Source organism: Aedes albopictus, chromosome 3, assembly GCF_035046485.1.
Source record: "Aedes albopictus strain Foshan chromosome 3, AalbF5, whole genome shotgun sequence".
Classification (NCBI taxonomy): domain Eukaryota; kingdom Metazoa; phylum Arthropoda; class Insecta; order Diptera; family Culicidae; genus Aedes; species Aedes albopictus.
The window spans coordinates 431,248,921-431,269,688 of record NC_085138.1 but is presented as its reverse complement, the minus strand read 5'-3'; the positions used below and the strand labels follow the sequence as shown (position 1 = coordinate 431,269,688).

Genomic DNA, 20,768 nt, shown 5'->3' with positions numbered 1-20,768 from the left:
CTTCTTGAAGGATCCCATAACTTCCTGAGGAATATGAGAAAGAAGTTCTTGAAATGTATTCCTTGGAGCTCAAAAAAAAAAAACAAAAAGAAACATTGAATGTAACTGATTCAATCAGTTACATAACAATGTTTCATGCCTAGGAAACACAATGGTTCTAAAGCTGGGAAATATCAGGAAAACTAGAACACACTAGGAAAGCAGTAAGTACAGAAATTCATGAGGAAACTCAGAAGTACCTTCTTGAATAGTACCACAAGAAATATTTATTTTTAACCCTAGGCTTGTTCATCTCGGGGTACTGAGAAGAGACCAGGGAGCTCGTTGTAGCTGAAATCTTGTGGGTCATGATTTCAAAGTCAAGTATGATAAGGATAGAGTCTCCGAGTTTGCTGTGGCTCTTCCAGAAGGTATCTGGGCGTTTCGTTACCTTTGACGTTGGAATCAGTATGTCACGGGTTTTTCGTCTGTCGGTCAGGAACAAAACCCTTAAAATATATCTGTTTGCATGATGTTTCGGATATATGAAAATTACTTAGTGGCAGTATTTTTTTGTTAGTCCAGTCTCTTATCGGGTAAGAGGGTAAGGATAAACTCTCATGAAGAAAATAATTAATTTTACTGTATCAAAATAAGTTTAGTCAATTTTCATAAATCATTTACCCGAAAAAAAAAATCATATTACTCACTTGGTATTTTTGGGATTTTCTAGGCGAAACTTTCTAATTGGCACAGAGTCTGCTTCTTATCAGTAGGTCGGCTCCAGATGCTGCTTCTTAGCTAAGTGGAATTCTTTCTCAAACTCAAACACGCTTCCAACTTCGATCCAAAATAGTAAATTTATTAAATTGATCACTTTTCGCCATTATTTTTATCATTCATCTTTTGTGGGTGTATGTGTACTCTGAGGAAACGTTATATCTATCAATCGTTTTCAAAATTCCTAACAAATATATTCACAGACTTAAGGCTACTAGATTTAAAGTCCCATATTTCACAAACCAAATACGAAGGATCCTTCCCCTGTCTCTTTTTTTTCCTCCCCTTTCCCATTAATTGGAGTACACTCAACCGCATCGCAGTCTCAACATTCCGGGCAAAAGAAAAAGGACGCCAAAAAGGGCTCCGTTTAGCGGGGACCTCTTTCTTTTGCCGACGTTCAATTAATTTCGGTTCGCATCCACCGCTTTCCCGTCGACCAAATTGATACATTTCATCACACTCGATCCGCGCTAATTTTCTCTATGTACCTAATGGCATTCTATTTTTGTGCAAGTGCTTTGTTTGTTTTTCAGTTTGTGCGGATCCACGCGTGGGACCCAAACTTAATCATTACGATTTTTTTTTCTCATTCGTTTGAGTTCTGATAGCTACTAATCTGTTGTTTTCCAGCCGCTCCTCATTATGATCCTTTTTCAGCTTTGTACAAGTATTTCTGATATTCCCGGAAGTTGCTTCCTATCTATCTGAAGGTGTTTTCTTATTATTTGAAGAGGAAAACGGCTGCTGATTACTTCACTAATGGTTTTGATATATTATACTTCGATGTTTTCCATGACAGATTCGATCTTTTAGAAGTAAGTAGGTATCATTTCTTCCGGACCATGACCATGCTGAAAATAAAAAGAAATTGAAATTATTAGAAATATTGATTCACATTTTTGATTAAAAAAAAATTCTTGCCCTGGAATTCTTGACCCTCAATAATGTTTCAATATTGCTATCGTATGTCAATGGTTAATGATCCCGAATCCCTTAATAAACAATTTCATTCATCTGGTTTGTTATTCTTGTTTTCCGATCAAATCCCCTTGCAGTCGTGGGTTTATTAATCATCTATTCTCAGAAACGATACAGACCATGCTAGCAAATCAAGCCACATCCCATTGAACAAGATGTGCTCTCCTAGACACCGCATCGATTGCAATATACCAGACTATCACCCATCCGTCGGGCCAAACGCACCCATCTGTGTGATAAAGGAAACATTGATTGTCGCCGCAAAATTGAATACCGTTGCAAATCACAGTCACCGCACCGTAACATGCTCCACTGACTGGCATCCTTGTACCAGCAGCAGCAGCAGCAGCAGAAGCAGCACGTGATAGCAATTCTGGTGGAAACCCAACCACCCTGCATGCCTTCAATGTTCGTTTATATAGTCGGTGCATTGGCTTGGCATTTAAGTTGAAAACATGTGTGTATTCTGCATTTTACCAAAACCAGTAATTGTTGGAGACGGAAAATCTACAATGCCTACATAGTTACACGTGAATCGCAAAATGAAGTTGAAGTTGAAGTTGAAGTTGCGAGCCCTAGGTCCTAAATATTGACTTTCAGAAGGCCACCTAGCTGCGTAGGGGGTAACGCTTCCACTTGGTAATCGTTAACGGTGATATGTAGTGGTAATGAGTTCGATTCCAAGCTCATCTGCTTTCAGCTTGTCGTTTAGTGATTCGACGTATCAATGTGAAATTAAAAGCGTTACAAGGGGTTTAAGGGGCGTTTTAAGACATTTCTAAGAGTTTCAGAGGCTTACACTGATATATGTTGCCCTTTACTGGCATTTACCAGATTTTGCTGGTATGTCATAAACATACAGAAAAACTCGTAGTTAGAAGACACAGAATGTTGCTAATTGACAAATTGAGGGATGAATTTTTGAAAAAAAAAACGCGTTCTGTATGTTTATGACATACCAGCAAAATCTGGTAAATGCCAGTAAAGGGCAACAAATATCAGTGTACCCTACCTTGCGTCATCGGCGCAGTTGGTCGTGGAGCGTGCAACCGTGCCGAGCTCTCGACGCATACTGAATTAGACACCAGCAAACAGACTGCTTGGTGGCTAGGTATGGCGGAGTGCGAGAGTAAGTCTCGGCTTCAAATAAAAATAATACGCTCTCACTTGTAGTTGTTGGGCACAAACGAGGCTGTGTTGTGGATTGACATCTAAGCCTAGAGAGAGATGGTTCTTGAAAAAGTGAATGTTCATGGTGAGGGCTCGGGTTCAGTTTGGCTTTCTATTCCGCAGAATTTTCACCTGTTCTGTGGCTTAGTTGGTTAAAGCACCGGTCTAGCGAATACGGGGTCGTGGGTTCGAATCCCACCAGAACGCGAAAAATTTTGTCGAAGAGCGCAACGTGATCAGACACTTGTTAAAAAAGCTAATGCCCATTCAATGAGATTTTATTGCTACTGTTATTCCTTTGCGTGTTAAATGTTAAGCACCACCACATGCTCTACATATAATATATTTTCTCAAAAGCTTAGGATGACTTTGCGGTCTTAGGCTAAGTTTCTCAGCACAAGTATGGCTATAGTTTTATATAAACGGTTATGTGATATAAGAAAAAAAAATAGTGCCCCTCGCGAGAAAAATGCAAAAAACGATGTCTTCCCATACAAACCTTCATACAAACTTCAAATGAGTTTAGCACCGCCCAAATGTCAACGGATTGAGCTGAAAATTTGACCAGAGCATCGTGGCGTCATATAGAACGAAATAAAAAGGGAACTTTTTGACATGTGGTATTTTGAGCCACGCTAGTACCCACATTAAAATTCGGTCAACCCCATTAACAGATACATATTCACGAGTTCTTAGATCTGGCAGAATTTCAATTTGCTACTCTCAATACCCATTTAAATATCGAGAATTGAAATCGGAAAAGGTACCCGGGTGCCGACCACAGGGTACCGGCCATATAAGGGTTAAATTAAAAGTGCATAAATATTGTTTTTTTTTTCTTTTTTCAACTTTAAGCTAATTCTACATTTAAGTGCATAAAAAGTAGTTTTATTGTACTTGTGAGAATTGTACATTTTCTGAGGCTTTTCCGAAAATTCTTTTTCTCGATAAATCATTTGAAAATTCAACCGGCGAATTGTGTAAATAGTATTTTTTTTTTGTAAAAACTTCGTTAACTTTGTGTTTGAAAATTCGTTAGGTTATCCCGTTGGGAATTTCGTTGTTAAAAAAAAAGTGATTGGTAACAATTTCGTCCTTTCCCTTTGATCCCTTTGAGTTCTTTCTGAAATTGTTTCGAACTATAGTTTATGGGATTTCCTTCATACAGCATTTAAAAGCGTAGATTAAACCGTAATGCAAATTTCTCCGATATGACATTTGGGAACTGATATGGAAATTCCTTTAACCATGTCTTTGGGAACTCTCTCGGCTATTTCTTTGAGAGCGTTTATAGCAATTACTTCACAACTTTCTTCGGTAATTCTCTTTATTATTTGTTTGGTAAATTTTGTATATTTTTTCGGTAACTTCTTTGGAACTCCTTTTTATTTTTTATTATTTTTTGTAACGTTAATGCAAATTTATCTGAATATTTTTTCATCTTGTTTTTTGTGTACTACCTCGGCGATCCTTCTTTTAATTATTTTCGTAGATCCTTTGGAATTTATTGGAAAATTCTGTTGGGTTTTTTTTTTGGTACAGCAATACCCTTCAAATTTCTGAGGAGATTCTTTCATTTTTTTCTTTTGATTTTTTCAAAAATTCATTTCTACAATTTCTCGGAAATTACTGCGGCAGTTTCTTTGGAACTCCTTCAGATTTTTTGTTTGGTCATACTTTTAAAACTCCATTGAGAATGTTCTCAGCTATTTCTTAGGATACTTGTTTGGAAATTCCTTTAGCAATTTTCAAGATTTTTTTTCAAGTAAAAGAATTTTAAAGAAATAAAGAAGGGAATTAAAGAAAGAAATAACAGAAGGAAAGGAAAAATGCCGAACGAATTTCAGAAGGAATCGCTTATTTCAAGGAGAATTTCCAAATCAATTTCAAAGATATTGCAGAAGAGAATAAAAAATAGCCAAAGGAATTTCAAAAGAAATCGTATATTTCCAGAAGAATTTCGAAACAGAATTGCCAAATCTAGTCCAGGAAAACACGGAATAAATAAAAATAAATAGTTTTATAGGAAATCAAAGAATATGCTTAAGGGATTGCTTTTAACATTTTAAGCATTATCGAAGGAATTGCCCATATCAATTCTTAAAAAAAAGCTGAAATAATTTATGAATATAGAAGTTTCTTAAGAAATTTCTTAGGAAATTACCAAATTAATTTGCGGAGGAGCTAACGAAGCAGAATCCGATGAATTTCCGAAGGTTTGTCGAAGGTAATTACCAAAATAATTGCTGCACGATTTTTTAATTGCTTGTAATATTTTTAAAATAAGTGTTGAAAAACTCCCAAAGAAATTTGAAAAATGACCGATGAAAATTTTCTACCGATTGCTGAATTAATTATTAAAAGGAGCTGTCAAGAAAACTGCAGAAGATGTTTCCAAAGTAATTATTGAAAAAGTTTTAAGATGGATTCCCTGAATTACCTGAAAGAAGAAAATTCAAGATTACATTTCCTAATTTATTACTTAGGACAATTCTTATAAGAATTTTCGAATCATTTTTCAATTTATTTACCAAAGAAGTTTCCAGTGAGTGGTTCGAGGAGTGGGTAGGACAGGTAGAACATGTCCTACCCACAAAAAATGCTTGGTTCATGCATTGTCCTACACATAATTTCTAAAAAAAATCAAAGAACCCAAGTAACATTTCTTTGTCAAATAGACTAGAAGAGGTCCTTACAACCATCATAAAACCAAAATAAAAGGTATGTGGTTTTATGACGGTTCTCAAAACCTCTTCAAGACTAATTGGTCATCAAAATATTACTTGGGAAAAATATCAATATATTCCACAAAATATATTTCTCCTAATTTTGTTCCAGGTTATCGATTCAAGAGAAACATCGTAAAATATTTGTATAATTGTATGATTTCAGTCATAGGAATTATAGAAGGAATTCACAACAGAAATGCCAAAGGAATTTTCAAAGACAAAAAAAAATATGCATGGTAAATTCCAAACCTGTTTTCCGAAATAGTTCCAAAGTAATTTCCAACAAAATTTCAAATAGGAATTCCGGTGGATATTCAGAAAAAAATCTAACAATTCCCAAAGCAACTTTTAATAAACACATAGGTATGGAATTTATAAAATTTAAAACCTCTTAAATAAAATAATAATAATAATAATAATAGGTATGGAATAGTTCTAAGGAACTGCCGAAGCGAACCAAATCCGGCCCTTTGGTGAGAAGAGCCTTTACTACCAGATTAGACACCCATGTTTTCTCTGGTACGTAATGGTACGTAATGTTGAGCTCCTTGATAATCCTTGGTATGATAGCAATTGAAAATTTAATTGCACATGTCATCAGGAGTCATCAAAGACTCTAGAGTTATTTGCTAAGCTAAGAATATTGCCGGCAGACTACGTAAGAAAATTATAGGAGGAATTGCTGTATAATTGGATTAAATTATGTCTTCTACAATTATGATCTGCAAAAAAAATTCCGGAAAATGACAGTTAGCAAACCTAAAGCAACTCCTAAATAGTTTCACCAGAATCATTCATTCAAAATTGCAGACTACAGAGTGAACAGTCAGCCATCATAATCCAATATTAATTTGTGATAGCGTCTTAGTCAGCTCACCCGTCAGGGGTTTTCAGATCGTGCACCACGGTGCGCTTGGTGCACCACAAAACCTTCACAAGTGCACTGCGAGACACATCAAAAGTGCCGCCATCACTTTGACGATTTGATATTCAAAAATGCCCTGTGATCCAGAACGCTTTCAGGTATTTGCACAGAAATTTATCAAAAATCTGGTAAGAAACGTAGGAATGCTATTGTCGTGAATTTGGCACGGACAACCTCAACATCAAATGTCCCACAACCACCTACGAATCAGTATTGCGATGGCTTCTCGCAGGACCTAGGAAAGGATTTTCCAACGATCTCGCCAGCAGTTTCTAAGAATCCTAATCAACTTTGTTTTCGATTTTTAAATTTTGTTTTGTTTATGTATCTGTATTATTCTATATTATTTTGTATTCGGAATTGGCAGCACCCTTCCAGAATCCATTGAAAGTTAGTGAGCATAAGGACTTTGCATTTTCGAACAACTTTGCAATACTTTGTTTCTTCATAATTTATCTAAACTAACATTTGAAAAGGGCTAAAGCTTTTTGATCGATTTTTTTAAACCAGTGTAAATCCTACAAAAATGTGATGTATGAGTGACTTTTTAGATACTGCCTAAGACGAATTTCGCGCCAACTCGACCAGTGGTTGGCAACACCCTCTCAGAATCGAATGAAACTTGGTGGGCATAAAGACTAGGTTTTTATAAGCAACTTTGCATACTTAAATTTTCGAAAATTTTCAAGAGTAACATTTGAAGAGGGCCTAACTTTTTTTCGAAGAATTTTTTAAAATCGATGTAACTCAAAAATGACAAGACCTATAGAAAAGTGTTGTATGGGGGACTTTTAGAAAATTGTCCAAGCTTTCATGAAAAAATATTTTAAAAATTCTAAATACATCTTTACACGCTAAAAAAAATATTTTTAAAATTAAAAGTCAATTTACAGAAAATGCCCACGTTTTTATGTTTTGAATTTTTTTTCCAAGAAAGTCAATATTGTTGCCTAACTTTCCTCCATACATCACAAGATGGGCACTTTTAAGGAAAAAAAGTTTTTCTAACAAAAACTTTTTCATGTTATTTTTTTAGCGTGTTGCGCATTAACTCGTACAGGATGTATCAAGAATCCTTATACCCATTTAATAACACTCAATGGGCATTACAACTTTGTTTGATTGGGTGCCTTCTTTTTCTTGGCGTTACATCCCAACTGGAATAGAACCTGTTTCTCAGCTTGTTTTGATATCTGAATGCTTAAAACAGCATTCTGTTTGCTGAAATTGTATTATTGTGTGCCTAGAACCAGTGAACTAACATCATTATTAGAAGCGAATGATAAAGAATCGGTTTTATTTCAACAATGGCTAACCACTGATCGATGCAATTTGGAAACTATTACTAAGACTATAGACGAGTTTGTTCCGTATTTTGTAGAAAAAGTTGATAAGCTTATAACTCATGATTTCATTTATAAAGAACAATCCTCATTTTTGCGGGATAAAAAAGAATCTCTTAAACAGGGTGAAGTATTAACAATTTGTGACTTTTCAGAAAATTATTCATCTATCATTCAAAATTCAGCTCAAGGTTACCATTGGAATAATTCTCAAGCTACCATTCACCCCTTTGAAGTGTACTACAGAAAAGAAAATAAGTTGGAAAACTTGAGCTTTATAATAATATCTGAAGTACTTACACACGATACAACAGCAGTTCAGTTATTTATATCAAAACTGCTGGATTTCATTAAACAATCGATTGATTTCTCAAAAATTACTTTGATGTCAGATGGAGCAGCAGCTCATTATAAGAACAAAAAAAAATTTGCCAGTTTGTGCAGTTTTCGGTCCAATTATGGATTGGAAGCAGAATGGCACTTCTTCGCAACTTCACATGGCAAAGGTCCATGTGACGCTGTTGGAGGTACTCTCAAGCGAATGGCAAAACGAGCAAGTCTTGCTCGAGATTATGGAAACACAATCACAACTCCTCGAGAACTATATGACTGGACAGTTAAACAGTCAGATATACATATAACAAAATTGAATTTCTGCTTTATTTCAAATGAACAATATGCAAAAATGACGGATGAACTTGAAGAACTATACACATACAGTCACGTAAAAACAATACCTGGTACACAAAAATTTCATTCATTTGTGCCAATTTCTGAAAATCAAATTGAAGCGAAAACGTTTTCGAATTCAAAAGATAATCCAAAAAAGTTTACTTTGTTTCAGATAGACTAAAGATCTAATATTCAAAAAACGTTACAATAGAATGTATAAAAGAAGGATGTATATATTGTAGAAAAGAAAATAATTGAATACACATATACATATGTACATATTTCATCAACACACAAGCGTTTTTATTGATATAAAACCCTAAAAGCAAATTTGTCTTGAGCCCTTTCCAATATCAAGCACGTTTTCAATGTCAAGCACGTTAAGATATTAAAAAAGTAGTTGAGCCCATTAAGTTTTAATGGATTGTCATTAGGATTCTGGATACATTACTGTACGAGTTAATGCACAACACGCAAAAAAAAATAAAATGAAAAAGTTTTTTTTAGAATTTTTTTTTTCCTTAAAAGTGCCCATCTTGTGATGTATGGAGGAAAGTTAGGCAACTATATTGTCTTTCTTGGGAAAAAAAATTCAAAACATAAAAAAGTGGGCTTTTTCTGTAAATAGACTTTTAATTTTGAAAAGATATTTTTAGCGTGTAAAACACTTTTTTATATTTTTTAAATATGTTTTCTTGAAAGCTTGGACAATTCCCTAAAAGTCCCCCATACATCACTTTTTTGTACAACTTATCATATTCGAGTTATATTTTTTGTGAAAAAAACGGCTAATGCGCAACACGCTAAAAAAACTAACATGAAAAAGTTTTTGTTAGAAAAACTTTTTTTCCTTAAAAGTGCCCATCTTGTGATGTATGGAGGAAAGTTAGGCAACAATATTGACTTTCTTGGAAAAAAATTTCAAAACATAAAAAAGTGGGCATTTTCTGTAAATTGACTTTTAATTTTAAAAATATATTTTTCAACGTGTAAAAATGTATTTAGAATTTTTAAAATATTTTTTCATGAAAGCTTGGACAATTCTCTAAATGTCCCCCATACATCATTTTTTTGTACATCTTATCATATTCGAGTTATTTTTTTGTGAAAAAAAAACGGTTAAAAACTTTGACTCTTTTTAAATGTTAGTCTAGGTTAATTTTGAAAAAACAAAATATGCAAAGTTGCTTGAAAAGGTAAAGTCTTGAAACCTACAAAATTTCATAACATTCTGAGGGGGTGCTGCCAACCCCGAAGACGAGTTGGTGCGAAATTCGTCCTAAACTTTCATATACAAAATTACAAAAAAGCATCAAAACTAGATTCCTGCACGCTTAAGAAGAGTAATTAAAAATTTTTAGTCAATTTGCTAAAAAAAAATGATAAACGATTTTTTTTTCTAATTGCTTAAATTGTCTAAAAGTTCGTCATGTATCGAAAGATGAGAACTTTTTTTTACAAAAAAGTAATGTCATATTTTTTAGTGTGACTCGTTCAAACTCATACAGTATTTAGTAGTATTTGATTTAGTAATCGATTTTAAATGCTTTAAAACATCTAGGCTTCCCTTTAAAAATGTTAGTCTACATAAATTTCGAAAATAAGCTTTCCGGCATCAACATATTCATACCCATCCATAAAAAACAGAGTATGCAAAAATGCTTGAAAATGCAAAGTCTTCATACTCACCAACTTGCATTAGATTCTGAGAGGGGGCTGCCAACCACTAGGATGAGTAGGCGTGAAATCCGCCTTTTTCCTTTAAATTTTCAAATGAATCGACCACAAAACATGGAAGGAAATTTGTTAGTTATGCTTAGGTTCTCGAAGTGAATCTTTAAAGAACCTTATGTGGATTTGCCATGAATCTCTCAAGATAGACAGTGATAGTTTTTGAAAACATCATATTCAAGAGTAAACGAAGGAGTTTTTTGAGGTTCTTGTTAGGAATCTACCTGGGATTTTACTATTGATTTGAACCTTACTATGAACCTACTCTGGACCTCACTCAGCATTTTGAAAGTTGTTGTCCAAAAATGTTCAAGAATATCACTAACAATAGATTTTTTTTCTGGATTCATCAACCGACTCACCCGTAGTAAGTTCCTACAAGTAATAAAAAAACAAGCCAACATTGCTGATCATATCACTTGGAAAAGTATCTAAGTAGAACATACGTAAGTAGAGCATTCGTCGTCACACCAGGAAGTCACTTTGCAAAATATGACCGCGTTTTTAACAAACCTCAAACTGGTTTCTCTGATAATCATGAAGTAGTACACCGCGAAGCAATTCATTTCTCAAATATGCACCGTGAGTCAAAACGTCTAAAAACCCCTGGAATAAACCATAAATACTCATCAGTTCAATGAAGTTTGCTAAAATTATTCCAGCGGCTCCTTATACCACAAGAATGGTGTTCGAAATCGGACCACCCTAATCAAACCGAATTCTCAAAGCAGCACTTTAGTTGTGACAGCTTGAAACTTTATTCAAATTATGGCATAACATAATACAAACATTAAATTAATTGGTTTCTTTTTAAGCTTATTCCTAATTATGATTACTCACATTTAATGGTTTTCTCTTATTCCTCCTTCCAGGTAGAGCGGTATTCTGGCGCGGGCTTTGATCCAGTTGGATCTTACAAATGAACATTATGCTTTGCCAATAATAAACCCAACAAATTTACTTAGTTTATCTGACCTTAACCCTCTAATACCCAAATTTTTGATTTTGATCTAAATATCATTTTTCGTCATCTAAAACCGATTTAAACATGTTTTGGAAGATGATTCTTTTTAATTCTCGATTTCGTCAATTTCAGTTTTTGATTTTTCTAATTTTTATTTTTGAACATCCCCACACTTTTATATTTTTCCTGGAAGCCAATTCGGGGAACGGATTTTTTGAGATGAAAACATTTTGAGATTTTATGATTATTGTTGAAATATTATTATTTAAATTTTTTTTCACAGAAAATTTTATTTTCCGTGTAATTTTAAGGAAAATAATTTTAGAGTGTATTCGATTCCCTTAAACTATTAAACAAGGATAGTATGGTTTGGGAAAAATTTAAAATATGTCAATTGTAGCGATTTAATACAAAATAAACAATAACTTCTAAAAGGTGACTAAAACATCATTTTTTCAATGATTTTTTAAAAATGTAAATAAGCTTCAAAATACACCCAAAACCATTTTGAGATATACAGAACAGCCCTAAATATCAGCCAAAAATATAAAAATTTTGATTTTCCACGAAACAAAAATTTCAAAAATGCTCAAACTATACCCCGTCTAAAGGCGGGATTGGGTATTAGAGGGTTAAACAATCACAAAATCACAAGCAAACTGCCACTTTCAAACACCGTTCCTACTATCAGTTCGATACAATTTCAACGGATTTCGAACTGCATTTAACTTTCAACTTCAATTTCGCTTCAACTAATCTTTCTTCTAATTCGCTTTTTGGTAACTACAAACCATTTTGTTTACCTTCTCGCTAGTCTTTTTATGTTTTACTTGCACTCTACACTGACAGCTATGCTCAGCGCACGGTTCGTCCATCGGCCGGTGTTGTCTCGTCCTGTGTGGACTATGCATGTTACGCACTGGTTGCGCTGTCGAAGGGTGATACGGAGCTGTGCCAACAAATGGTATCGTTGGCAGTATTGTGAAGTCACAGCGACAGGACCGCTCATGCTTTGAGTGCAATGCATTTTCACATGATAAACCGCAGAAGCCATAGGCATAGCCAGAGGGGGGCAGGGGGGGCGTGCCCCCCCCTGGCCGCTAGATTTATTTTTTAATATCGAGCCAACTCAAAGATTATCTATATTTCAAAGTTCCAGAAAAAATATCACGAAAAATAACCTATTCAAATAATTAAGGTTTTTATCCACAATTATACTTTTTTAGTCGAGAACCACGGGACATTTCGCCAAGAATTTCTCCAAGAGAACCACTACAATCTTATCATAAAATTTTACCAAAAAACAAGCTTGGTTGAATGGCTAAATGTTGTGATGTTTATTCATGGAATACAAAAACAGCATGCCAAATATTCAAGATATACCGGAACCGATTCCGGTACGACCTTGTAGAACCATATGCTACTATAGAGTGCAGTTATGTGCTACTGCTATACGAATTTTCACTTCTAAATTTAAACAAACGTCATGCTAAGAGCAAAATACCTGGGATTTCTTTAGGAGTTCTTTCAAGGAACCTTAAGAAATTCCTTTAACCTTCCAGGACGCGCGCCATCAAGCAACCGAAACTGCACCGCGCTCGCGCTGTATACGAAAAGCGAGGTTTCTTTTGGTAGTGTTGTACTTTTTACAACAGCGCGCGCGCTGAAGGGTTAAGCATGTATTCAGGAACTTTTCAGGGATTTTTTCAGAAATTCCAAAAGGGGCTTCTCCAGGAGTTTCTTCTTCGTGGATTCTTTCATGGGCATCTTGCAGGGTTCCGAAAGTGATGGTTTCAGGGTTTGTTCCAAGGAATGCTTCAAGAATTCAGACCACGATTCCTTCAAACAATTTTACATGTACAAGGATGCATCGACGAACGCCTCCAGGAATCATTCCATAGCTTCCTTCAATAATTCCATCATTGATTGCTCCAGAGAGTTTTTCAAGAATTCCTCTATGGGTTTCACCAGACATTCTTCCGAAAATTTCTCCTTGGATATCTATAGAAGTTCCTTCAGTAATTGCTCCAGTGCTTTTTTCGATAATTCCTCCTGGAATTTCTCCAGGGATACCCGTCAGCAGAAACTGGAATAATTCGAAGTATATCAGCAGGAATACCAGAATTTTACCAGAGATTAGCTAAAAATTAATCCAGGAGTTCCTTTTGTCCAAACATTTTTGTGACATGGATTTCATTTTTTTTTACCTACAGAAATTCTGCAGAATTTGTTAAGAAAGCTTCCTGGAATTCCCTAAGGATTTTCTCATGGAATTGCTTCCGGGATTCCTCATGGGATTTTTTCAGAAATTCCTCTAGGTTTTCCTTCAAGAATTCCTCCAGGGATTCATCCGGGAATTTCTTCTGTGTTTCTTTCAGGAACAACTCCACACTTTTTAGAATTCTTTCAGGAATTCCTCTTGGAATTCTGTCAGGGACTCCTCCAGGAATTAAGAATTAATCCAGTACATCCTACAGGGACTGTTTAGGGATTCTCTTAGGAATACCTCTAAGAATCGCTTCTGCAATTTCTTCAGGAATTCTTCCTAGGATTCTTCCAGGAATTTCTCAAGGGATTCCTCCAGGAATTATTCCTGCGATTTCTATGTGAATTGCTGCAGAGATTCCCCTTAAAACTCATACAGGGGTTCCTTCAGAAATCCCTCCAGAGAATCCTCCAGAAATACCTCCAGGAATTCTTCTAGAGAATCCTTCAGGAGTATTTCTAGAGATTCCTCCGTTAATCCCTACAGACACTCCTCTAGGAATCCTCCATGCCACAAAAGTTCAGCTTATTGGACACAGTGGCTTAATTTCCCCAACAGGGGAGGAAAAAATCCTCCATGGATTCCTCCAAGAAATTCTGCAGTTCTTAACTCGGGAATTACTTCTGTGATTATTTCTGGAACAACTTATTTTAAAAAATCCTCCAAAGATTCTCCCTGGAACTCTTCTTAGGATTCCTTCAGTAACGCCTCCAGGAATTAATCAGTACTTGCTCCAAGAACTGTTTAGGGATTCCCTTAGGAATTCCTCTTGGAATTGCTTCCGAGATACCTTCTGGAGTTTCATCAGGAACTCTTCTAAGGATTCCTTCAAAATTTCTTCAAGAATTTCATCTGCGATTTCTTCAGGAATTATTTTTTGTATTCCTCACTAGATTAATCCACGAATTTTTTTTATGAATTCCTTTAGGTTTTTTTTCCAAGGATTCCTCTGGGAATTCCTGCTGGGATTTCTCTAAAAACTCGTCCAGGAATATATCTAGAGATTCCCCCATAAATTCCGCCAGAAATTCCTCTAGATATTTCTCTAGGAGTTCCTGTGGAGATTCCTACAGAAATTTCTCTAGGATATCCTCCAAGGATCCCTTGAAGAATCCCTTCAAGATTTTTTTCAGAGATTCCACCAAAAAATCCCTCAGGACTTCCTCCATGCATTCCTCCATGGTTCCTCCAGTTATTGCTTTCGAGATTCTTCCAAGAATTTAACCAGGAATTCCTACGGTAATTTATCCAGGAAATCCTTAAGGGATACCTTCAAGGATTTTTTTCAGAGACTCCTACAGGAATTCCTCCAAAGATTTACTAAAAATTACTTCAGAGAATCCTCCCAGGAATTCCACCAGTAATTTTACTAGGCATCTTCCACGAAGGTTTCCTGGCATTCTTTCAGGGATTCTTCCTTGGATTTTTGCAGAGATTTCTCCAAGATTGTTTTAAGGACAGACTTGTTAGAATCCCACAATGCCGCCACAATGGCCGACTTTGGTACCTACTCACGATTTCGAGAGCACAAAACTCTTCGTAAACAAAACCAGCATACCTGTTCTTTTTATTTGAAGCTTATTACAAGAGCAAGAGCAGAATAATAAAATGCATTGTTGTTTCAAGCTTGCTTCTTGAGATTTGTGCGTCTGAAGTTCTGATGCATTGTTGAAGCGGGATTTCAAGACGTTTGTCCTTAAGCGATTCCTCCAGGAATTCCACCAGTTATTCCCCCAGCAATTGTTTCAGGGACTCCTCCAGAAATTCCTCCTAATTCTTCCTGAAGATTCCTTCAGAAATCCATGCAGTATTCCTCCAGAATTCCATCCAGGAATTTCTCCAGGGTCTCCTCGAGGAATTCCTCCAGGAATTTTGCAGGGCATTTTTTCAGAAGTTTCTTTCAGAGTTCATCTTCAGATTCCCATAGCATTCCATCCAGTAATTAATGCAAGAATTCCTCCAAAGATTTCTCCACGAATTTCCAAAGGAATTCCTCCAGGGGTTCCTCCAGGCATTCCTCTAGGACTTTATCCAGGAATTTCTCCAGGAACTCCTCTAGGTGATTCTCCAGAAAATACCCCTAGAATTTCTTCAGGAATTCCTCCAACAATTTCTTTAGGGATTGATCCGGGAATTGTTTCTGGACATCCTTCAGAATTTATGTCAGCAATTTCTCTAGGAAATTTTCCAAGATTACCCTCAAGAATTTTGCACGGACTCCTCCAGGCATTTATCTAAGAATTTCTCCTGAGATTCCTTAATGAATTGCTTCAGGGATTTAACCACGAATTCCTCCAGAGATTTTTTCAGGGATTCCTCCAGGATTCCTTTGAACATTCTTCCAGAAAATCCTCCAGAAATTCCTTTTTTCCAGCAAAACCGCTAGGGATTTCATAAGAACCTTTTCCGGGAAATTCGCCAGGAATACCTTCAGGAATTTTTCAACGATTCCTCCAGGAATTCCTCTAGAGATTTCCCCAGGGATTTCTTCACAAATCCCTTCAAGGATTTCTCCAGGGATTTCTTTAGGAATTCTTTCGAGAATTTCTATAGGAGTTCCTCCAAAAATTTCGCTAGAAATTCCTCCAGGATTTTCTCAAGGGTTTTTTTTTCAGAAATATAAAAATAATATACAACTCCCAGAATTCCTCTGGAGATTCCCCTAAAAACTTATCCAGTGATTCTTTCATGAATTCCTCTAGGAATTCCTCTGGGAACTCCAACGGGCATTCCTCCAGGATTTTATCCAGGAACTTCTCCAGGAACTCCTCCAGGAAATACCACAGGAATTGCATCCTTTAGAAACTGTGTCAGCAATTCCTCTAGGGATTCTTCCAGGCATTTCTCCAAGAATTTCTCTGGATATTCAGGAATTACTCCAGAAATTTTTCCATGAATTTTTCCACGGTTTTTTCCAGGGATTTTCCCATGGATTCTTCCAGGAAATCCTTCGAAGATACCACTGGGAAATCCTCCAAAAGTTCCTCCAAGGATTCTTCCAGGGAATTCTCTATGGATTTATTCAGAAATTATTCCAGGCTGTTGATTGATTTAGCTATATCAGAAGAATATAGAAGCCCTTGGCTGGTTCGTCTCTTTCCAGGAAGTTCTCCAGGAATACCTTCGTGAATTTATCATGGGTTCCCTTAGGTATTCCTTCAGCGATTTCTCCACAAATTCCTTCAAGGATTCCCCCAAAGATTCCTTAAGGAATTCCTTCGAGGATTTTACCAGGAATTCCGCTAGAAATTCCTCCAGAAATTTCTCAATGGATATTGTTCAGAAATAGAAAAATTACAGAAAAATAAGCATAAATCTCCCAGAATTCCTCTGGAGATTCCTCTAGAAACTCATCCAGTAATTATTTCGAAAATTGTTTCTAGGAATTCCTCCAGCCATTCATCCAGGATTTTATCCTGGAATTTCTCCAGGAAAAACACCAGAAATTTGATCAGGAATTCCTCCAGCAATTGCTCCTGGACATCCTACAGAGATTATGTCAAGAATTCCTCAGGAAATCCTCTAAGGATTTATTCAGAGATTTTTCCAGAAATTTCACCAGGACTACTTTCAGGAATTTTTCAGGTTTTCCTCCAGACATTCCTCCAGGAGTTCTGCCAGAGATTCGTCCAGGGTTTGCTTCAGAGATTTCTCCAGGGATTTCTCCACGAATTTCTCCAGAGATATTCCCATAGATTACTCTAGGGAATCCTCCAGAAATTCCTCCAAGGGTTCTTCCAGGAAATCCTAGTGGAATTTCTCAAGGGATTTTTTCAGAAATTCTCCGGCAATTTCTCCCAGAATTGCTTTGGAGATTTCTCCTGGATTTTTTCTAGAGATTACTCCAAGAATTCATCCAGACAATTTCTCCAGGAATTTTTTCTGGGTCTCATCCAAGAACTCTTTCAGGAATTACGCCAGGAATTTGTTCAGAAGTTTCTCCAGGCTTTCCTCCAGGATTCTCTCTAGAAATTTTTCCAGAAATTGCTTTAGTGATTCTTCCAGGAATTCCTTCAGGCATTTCTTGAAGAATTCCTCCGAAGATTCCATCTGAAATTTCTCAAATATTTCCACTAGGAATTCCTCAAGTGATTTATTTTGAAATTTTTCTATGGATACCTCCCAGAATTCCTCCAGGAATTTCTCCAGAATTTCGTACAAGGAATCCTCCAGGAATTGATCTAGGATTTCTTCTAGGATTTCCTCATGAGATCTCTTCAGATATTTCTCTAGGTATTCCTCCCATAATTAATACAGGAATTCCTCCAGGTATACATCTAGAATTCTTCCAGGGATTCCTCCGGGAATTCCTCTGGGATTTTTTACAGGGATTCTACAAGGCTTCCTCCAGGCATTTCTGTAGGAATTGCTCCAGGAATTAATCCATGTGTTTCTTCAGGGATTTATCCAGAAAAATTTCCAGGGATTGCTCCATGAATTCCTCATGGATGATTTCTTCAGGCTTTTCTCTCAGGTTCGCTTTAAGAATTCATTTAGGAGTTCCGTCGAAAATTTCCGAAATCCTTCTATCATCTTTTCAGTGAAGTACCCAAGAACTTCTCCAGGATTCCTGATTTTTTTTAAATTTTTCGAGATTTTCTGGAAGAATTTTTTCAGCGAATAGTATTGGAAGACAATTTGAAAAGGATTTATACAGGAACTAAGAAATTCTTAGCTAGTCCTCAAAAGAGTTCAGCTAAAATTTCTCATGAATGTTTTGTAGATATTAACAAAAAAAAAATCAGAGCAAAATAATGCACGAGTAAATAAAAATCCTTAATCTTCCAGGAATTGGTCACCGCTACCAGAAACACGTTGATTTTTGTAGATCTCTTTATAACGTATTGCGCAAAGTACAACATAGTGACTGCTGAAGGGTTTAATAATGTCTTTAGAATATAATATTATTATATCCAATTTCATCATATTGCGTTTAGTTATAAACGTACTAGGTACAAATTTGCTAAGGGGGCTTGCCGCTCCCTGATCGAAAAGCTGGTTACGCCCTTGGCAGAAGCAATTAAAATTAATTACAAGACTAGCGGTGAGATACAATGCTCACTCAACAAGTAAGCAGCCGGTGGAGGATGTCGTTGTTAAATGTAGAAAAAAATCTGACGTTGGTATTCGTTATTAAATTCTTTCGTCGATGCTGCTCGAGGTGAAGCATGTTGAACGGTGAGAAATTTCAACACCAGTATTTTGTAAAGAGGCGACACGAATGCATTGAAGTAAATGTTGGTGCGTATGTTGATTCGAATTTTCAAAATACCTTTGCCAACAGATTATGATTGGGATTCGACGTTTAACACATACACAAGCGTTAAGGACAGACTTGTTAGAATCACAAAATGGCCGACTTTGGCACCTGCTCACGTTTTTGAGTGCACAAATCTCTTAGTAAACAAAACCAGCGCACCTGATCTTCTTATTTTAAGCTTATTACAAGTGAGCAAGAGCAGAATAATAAAATGCACTGTTGTTTGAAGCTTGCTTTTTGAGATTTGTGCATCTGAAGTTCTGATGCACTGCAGAAGCGGGGTTTCAAGACGTTTGTCCTTAAATCAAGCAAACTGTGAACACCTCTATCGCAATATCGACTATGTTGTCAGGAATATGTTCCGATGTACATATCCTTCCAAGAACCAACAAGGCGGCTTACTGCTGCCAAACCAAACAGTTACGTAAACAGAACTCGGCTTTGATTGATTGGGTTTCGCTCACTTACCCCAGTAGAGATGATAAACGTTCCGATAATTTGATTCTGGGTGCAAACTTTGATCCCTGGATAAACGCCTGAAGCCGATGACATTACCGCTGCTGGCTGGAGTTGAGATGAGATACACATTGTGCTGAATTGAAATTCCGACGAAAAACCAATAACCCCCGAAATGGATCCGGTTCGTTTACCACAACAACACAAAACAGTAGCTGGTGTGTTTCACATTAGAGCCAGTATGTGAGTATATGGGAGGAGCATTATCCTCTCGATTTTATGGGGAGAGATTTTTTGGAAATATTTTCATGAAATTTAAAAAAAATTTGATATTCCTTAATTTTATTTGTAGGGGCAACTATTCTTCTTCCACAGACATCATAAGAACACTCTCTAGTCATCATTAGATATGCATAGAGCACTAGGGAAAAGCTCTAATAAATTAAATTCTCCACTCAAATTCCGTTTCAGACGAAAGGAATGGAATTGACATCCGATGAGACATGCCTTGATTGCCGCACCAGATGGCAGCGTTCTCAGAGTTGGTTCTCGTGATGACGGCCGCCCACCACATTGTGGTGATGAATTGTTATTGCCTTCTTCACCGGAGCAATGGATTGGATATCATCAGCAGCATCATCATGTCATGAGATTCCGCAAAAAAGACACGTAACGCATCCATTATTAGAACGATCTACCGGCGGCGGTCCGCCGGTGTCGGCTTGACCGAATGATAATAGTTTTCTGGATACCTATAAATCTCGCACCAAGTTGTCTTGCGCCATCCCGGACAATATAATCCCTCACCGAAATCCAAGTCGCCCCACCAGAGACGTGACTGATTCTTTTTTATGATTGAATACCGCACGTTCCGATGGCGGTCCAGTGATGGAATTAAACTGCCCACTGGGATGCCATGGGGCTACAGGGAATGTAGAAAGTTCTCGGACATTGATTTTATCATTGAAATGTGTGCTGTTACTAAGCAAGAAATATCTTCACAATTTGTACATCAATGTGGAAATATGTCATGTTTGGTTCCATGACCCCACTCTTGGTATTTGCGTCACAGAGAAGAATTCGGGAAACAACATATCTACACAAACATTCTCAATCATATATTTATATCGTTTTCATTTCTCTGATAAGAAAGATTGTTTAGTAAATGTTTTATTAAGTCACAAGAAACCTGTGCCGGTTATTTTCTGTTCCACTGTATACTTCCGGCAGTAAATGCGTACCCATCACGGACAGAGCCCGTGCTTCCGTAATCCTTCGCCGCTATCACGTGCCGTCGTCAAGACTTCGCTTCCTGTGATGGGAATATTAAATTTCGTTTAATCTAGGATCATTTGTCTCGCACCACGAAAGCAACAGGCGACAGAGCCGATCGTAACCCAAGCGACCGACAGGCATACACACCTGTAGGCATTCCCGTGATTCTGTTTACCGTGCTTCGACGACACCTTTCCCTGTGGCACGGCTCCATCTTGTCTAAATTATGCAGCGTGA

At 36.6% G+C, this 20,768-nt stretch overlaps 1 protein-coding gene across 2 annotated transcripts in view; it reads right to left on the bottom strand.

Moving 5' to 3' along the window:
• Positions 1 to 769: 769 nt before the first annotated feature.
• LOC115268008 (somatostatin receptor type 2-like) overlaps positions 770 to 20,768 on the bottom strand; it is an 80,655-nt gene continuing 60,656 nt past the window's right edge. For both annotated transcript variants that reach the window (XM_062856493.1, XM_062856494.1), the window contains exon 2: positions 770 to 1,613. The gene's annotated coding sequence lies outside the window, so the exon portion shown is untranslated. The remainder of the gene's footprint in view (positions 1,614 to 20,768) is intronic.